General features: G+C 43.8%; 1 non-coding gene across 1 annotated transcript; it reads right to left on the bottom strand.

Moving 5' to 3' along the window:
* Window positions 1-912: 912 nt before the first annotated feature.
* LOC138361829 (5S ribosomal RNA) lies at window positions 913-1,031 on the bottom strand. Its single transcript, XR_011227206.1, has one exon. It is a non-coding gene; the product is annotated as a 5S ribosomal RNA (ribosomal RNA).
* Between the last annotated feature and the right edge of the window lie 4,969 nt (window positions 1,032-6,000).

Here is a 6,000-nt window from a genome sequence, read left to right as displayed (position 1 = left end):
ATATCATGTGCATATTGGTCATTATGCTCATACAACCGACATAACAATTTATTTTCATTATTAGAATCATACATTTCATCAAGTAATACAGATACAAAGAGATTTTCTTTCTGAGAAGACCGTTAGTATTGGCTGGCTGGCAGGCAGGCAGGCATTTGAGGGTTATTATTTCGCCTGTTGATTGGGGGGAGGGTTGATGTGTTAGGGGGTTTTCGGTTAGGTGTGGTGGTGGTGATTGGTGGTGATTGGTGGTGGTGGTGATTGGTGGTGATTGGTGGTGAGTAGTGGTGGTGGTGGTGGTGGTGGTGGTGGTGGTGGTAGTAGGTGGGAGGGGGGGGGGGGGGGAAGGGGAATGATGGTCTGTGGATTCCTTCTCCGTACCCCTTACATATAAGCAAAAACATGCCTTCCTGTGGGTATAGAAACATTAACACAAATTATATCAGTAACTGATATTGTAGCCTTTTAAACAGAAAAGATTTGTACATACAAATACTTTTAAATTATCATTTATTTGTGGAAATGGCATTTACGTCATTAAATTGATACCTCAGCATCAAGTGTCCTGCAGTGGTCCAGTGGTAAAGTGTATATAAGTGATGCGTATTCTTGGAGTTGCGAGTTCAAACCCGGATTAAGCTATATATATATAATATATATATATATATATATATATATATATATATATATATATATATATATATATATATATATATACAACATGTTTTGTTTTGGTTGTTTGTTTTTGTATAAAGCCTCACACACTATATTAAGCGAGTTTGTTTTAAACATGACATACATATTAATTCATTTTACCAGGCCTTATTCCACACAACTCCGTGAATTTCCCGTGGAGCCAGCCATTCAAACAAAAACAAACGAAACAAAACAAAACAAAACAAAAAACATTATTGCCAACAGCATTTGGTGTTCCCAGGCGGTCACCCATCCAAGTACTAACCAAACCCAACGTTGCTTAACTTCGCTGATCGGACGAGAAGCGGTGTTCTCAACGTGGTATGGCCGTTGGCATGAGACTGCCTACACATTGTGGCTAATAACCAACTCTTTTTAGTCATCACGGCAGGATACGGACCTTCTTGTGGTGTCTTAATGGTAATTGTATCCTAACATATTTTTGTCTCCTTGGCATGGATATTTAACATCGTTTATTCAGTCTTGGGTTTATGTTCTTTCGCCATTTACAGACATTTTACATCTACCTACTTCCTCAGCCTACCCTGCCAATTTCTAATGAATTTGTGGATTTTCTTTTGTAATACATACATGTGTGTGCTCATCTGCTCTTCAGTTTTTATGATATTTGTCTCATCTGTCCTGCTTTATGATACTTTTACAAAGAACATGAACAAATGCTTCTATTTTAGAGAAGATATGGGATCCAGGTTTCGGAGCCGTAAAACCAACCGTCGTGATTGGTGGACGAGTTGCCAGGTTGCAGCTTCTGTACCGTGCCGGCACATAAATAGGTTCGGCTCAAGCGGCGGCAGCATCATTCCCCCGTGACTGTCTGAGCGTCTCTCATCACCTTGGTTATCTCATCATCATCATGGTAGAAGCAAAGCCTACCAAGAAGGCTGCGGCTGCTGCTGCTGTGGTGGCCACCACCAGGAAACCTCGCGTCCAGGTTGCTCACCCGAAAACTAGTCAAATGGTTCTAGCCGCGGTCGCAGCACTCAAAGACCGTAAGGGCTCGTCTCTACAAGCAATCAAGAAGTACGTTGTTGCCAACAACAAAGTCGAGGCTGCCAAGATCGCCATTTACATCCGAAGATTTCTCAAGAAAGCAGTGGCTGACGGCATTCTTGTTCAGACCAAGGGAAGTGGAGCTAGTGGATCATTCAAGCTGGCCGTAGCAGAGAAGAGGGCCGTTCTAACTCCCAAGAAAGCCACCACAACCAAGAAACCATCTACAGCAGCAAAGAAGGCCGTGGTAACTCCCAAGAAAGCCGCCACAAGCAACAAACCACCTACAGCCTTGAAAAAGAAGCAGCAGCAGCAGCTTGTTGTTGGGAACAAAAAGCCCAAAATAAAGAGAGCTTCAAAATCTCCCAAACCACCCAAGGCAAAGAAAGCTGTCAAGAAAACAACAAAGGCAAAATAAACGACGACATGCAAGCAGCATGAATACACATGACAATAAACATCCAGGCCTCCCCCCTCAGTGGAGGGGCCTCATATGATTCCAAAAAGAGTTTAGTTTTGTAGACAAATAAATCATTACTTTTGGGGTAGATTTACTCTGTATATTATATATATATATATATATATATATATATATATATATATATATATATATATATATATATATATATATATATATATATATATATATATATATATATACACACATACATGGGTGAGGTGATATGGTACCAAAGTTTTGGGTGAGGTGATTGACATTTACACAAGATAAAACACGAACCAATGGGAATAAAAACATAAGAATGGAAGTAACTGCAGAAGGCCTATTGGCCCATAACACAAGCACTTCCTCTTGATGCTTCTATATTGGTTCGGAGTCTTGAAGCTATAATATATATATATATATATATATATATATATATATATATATATATATATATATATATATATATATATATATATATATATATATATATATATATATATGCACACAAAACTAAATAGTCTTGTTAGACAAATTGCCCCTATTAGAGGCAAGTTGACTAACAAGCCGAATGACTGCAATTGTTTTGAATTTGAGTTAAATCTAACATAGAAATGTAATCAAACCTAACCTATGCTAACCCAAGCTAAGCTAACCTAACCTAACCTAAGCTAAGCTAACCTAACCTAACCTAACCCAGCAATTCATGATCTTAATATAATACTGTTAATTGGATAAACCAATTTGGAAAGAAATGTTCGAAAATAACAAAATTAACTGTGCTTGTTAGGAAAATTGGGCCTTGCATACTTGTCCCAATAGTGTGGTTCTCGCTTTTAGGTACGACATAAACGTATACCTAAGTTGAGAGAGAAAAAGATTCGCACTCAAACATGCATATCGATTGCCAGTCCTGAATTCTGGGTAGATATTCGTGTCCTCCCTTTTCATTTACCATCATTTGGATACTATCAAAACAGCTCTGAGAAGGATAAAATGAATAAAACGGGTAGCTCACTCATGTAAAAAGGAAGAGTTGGGAAAGATCTCTCTCTCTCTCTCTCTCTCTCCCTCACCCCCCCCCCCCCCACCACCAATGATCCTGCTCTGCTAGTATATAACGGAACAAACCTTCCCCCCCCCCCCCCACCCCTCCCTCCCCAATCAGAGTCCCTTTAAGCATGCGAGGATAAAAAATAGATTTCATAAGACCCAATGTGCTAGCTGATATCAAAACAATTTATGTTATCGTCTATTAAGCCCTTCAGTAAAAAAGTATAGGGACCTAATTAGGTCCCGTTTTGAGGTGGTGGTGGGTGGAATCGATGGATTAGCCAAGCTCTTATCCGCCGAATCCGTAGAGGGTACGACCCTGGCGCTTCAGAGCGTACACCACGTCCATGGCAGTGACGGTCTTCCTCTTGGCGTGTTCCGTGTAGGTTACAGCATCACGGATGACGTTCTCGAGGAACACCTTCAGGACGCCACGGGTCTCTTCGTAGATGAGACCCGAAATACGCTTCACGCCGCCACGACGAGCTAAGCGACGAATAGCGGGCTTGGTGATGCCCTGGATGTTGTCACGTAGCACCTTACGATGACGCTTGGCGCCACCCTTTCCGAGTCCCTTGCCTCCCTTGCCGCGTCCAGTCATGGTGTTGAAGTTGTGTGAATAATAAAATTTCGGCACGATTTCCCCAGACTATATCCCGTCAAGCGGACGTACTTGTAGCATGGCAACTCCTAACTCCTGCCTGTCCTTACTTTATGCTTGTACTCGAGCAGAAACACGGCTTTCTCACAACGCTTTCAAAACTGCAGTTGCCTACTCGTCTGTTTCACGTCTCTGTGAAATGACTTTTGCACAAATCCAAAAAATAGAGCAAAATCAGCGATAATAGTGTTTGAGGTGAGCTGCCTGTTGGCTGCAGCCAGAGGAAGGAGGGGAGGGGCAACGGGGTGACGTAGGCGAGTCGAGCAGCCAATGGCGCTCGAGCAAGCGCCTCGAGACGGCGTATATAAGCAAAAATTTTTCGGCGCCGGCCATCACAAACCACAGTTGTTCACCATGGCTCGCACCAAGCAGACTGCTCGCAAGTCCACGGGAGGCAAGGCTCCTCGTAAGCAGCTGGCCACCAAGGCAGCACGCAAGTCTGCTCCTGCCACAGGGGGCGTGAAGAAGCCTCACCGTTACAGGCCCGGAACGGTCGCCCTGCGTGAGATCCGTCGTTACCAGAAGAGCACAGAGTTGCTCATCAGGAAACTTCCCTTCCAGCGTCTGGTGCGCGAGATTGCCCAGGACTTCAAGACCGATCTTCGCTTCCAGTCGTCTGCCGTCATGGCTTTACAGGAGGCATCCGAGGCTTACCTGGTCGGTCTCTTCGAGGACACTAACCTCTGTGCCATCCACGCCAAGCGTGTCACCATCATGCCAAAGGACATTCAGCTTGCTCGCCGTATCCGTGGAGAGCGTGCATAAGCTAAAACGACCACCCTAGTATACACCAAACTCGGCCCTTCTCAGGGCCAAAATATCCTTCTAAGGAGATTTCAGACATTCCTAGCATCAGTCATATGAATTAACCTTCATCTATACATATAATAAATAAATAAATACAATAATTTAGGTGTCATACATACACTGTACACGTGATATCAATAAATCAAGTCATTTGTAGTACAACCTGTCCTCTTACAAACAAAACGCCGTCGCTTTTCATTCTTATGCACTGCCAAGGATCCTCCCCCCCCCCCCCCTCCAAAAAAAAAAAAAAAAAAAAATTGTCATACTGTACTAGAAATAAAAGCAGCTTGTATAAGTGACATACTGTCCTGTCCTGTTTTATTCTGTTTTTGGTCCTCTGGCTTAATCTGTTAAGTTAGGAGATGACATTTTAAATTAACCGTTTTCTTGACATTTTCAAACCTTAAGAGGGTGGCCTGCATAGTAATCCTAATGTGGAACATAACAATGAATCTCTAATCTCTAGAAAAAAGATACCGAGTGTTTATATGTGTGTTGAGAGAGAGAGAGAGAGAGAGAGAGAGAGAGAGAGAGAGAGAGAGAGAGAGAGAGAGAGAGAGAGACATGCAGAGACAGAGACAGAGACAGACAGACAGACAGAGACTGAGAGAGAGAAACACACACAGACAGTTTCATAAATATTCTCATTTTATAGCTATTTGCTTTCAGTGACAGAGGTTTTTGTTATAATAGTATTGGTGTCTAACACTCACAATCTCTTTAGAAATTAAAGTGTGGCTCCAATGGAGCCGAGTTTGTTGGTTTGAGGCCAAGCCACCACCACAGGGCAGTAAGTAAGCCGTTTACTTGGAGGAGGTGTACTTGGTGACGGCCTTAGTGCCCTCAGAGACGGCGTGCTTGGCCAGTTCTCCGGGCAACAGGAGCCTTACAGCCGTCTGGATCTCCCGACTGGTAATGGTGGAACGCTTGTTGTAGTGGGCCAGGCGAGAAGCCTCGGCGGCGATGCGCTCGAAGATGTCGTTCACGAACGAGTTCATGATCGACATGGCTTTGGAAGAGATACCAGTGTCGGGGTGGACCTGCTTCAGCACTTTGTAGATGTAGATGCTGTAGCTCTCCTTCCTCCTGCGCTTCTTTTTCTTATCGCCCTTGGCAATGGCCTTCTGGGCCTTTCCGGCCTTCTTGGCAGCCTTTCCAGATGCCTTGGGTGGCATGATGATGATGCTCGTGCTGGCTGGCGTTGCGATACAATAATGAACTTTTGCGCGAGTCGAGCTTTCCTTTTATATCCCGCTCGCGACTCAGCTCAGAGCGGGTCGCGTGGCGGAGCGCGCTGATTGGTCAGTGGCGGACTCCCTTGATCCTG

The sequence above is a fragment of the Procambarus clarkii genome, unplaced genomic scaffold (genome assembly GCF_040958095.1).
Source record: "Procambarus clarkii isolate CNS0578487 unplaced genomic scaffold, FALCON_Pclarkii_2.0 HiC_scaffold_859, whole genome shotgun sequence".
NCBI classification, from domain to species: domain Eukaryota; kingdom Metazoa; phylum Arthropoda; class Malacostraca; order Decapoda; family Cambaridae; genus Procambarus; species Procambarus clarkii.
The sequence above is the reverse complement of the archived record's forward strand: the minus strand, read 5'-3'. Positions and strand labels throughout refer to the sequence as shown.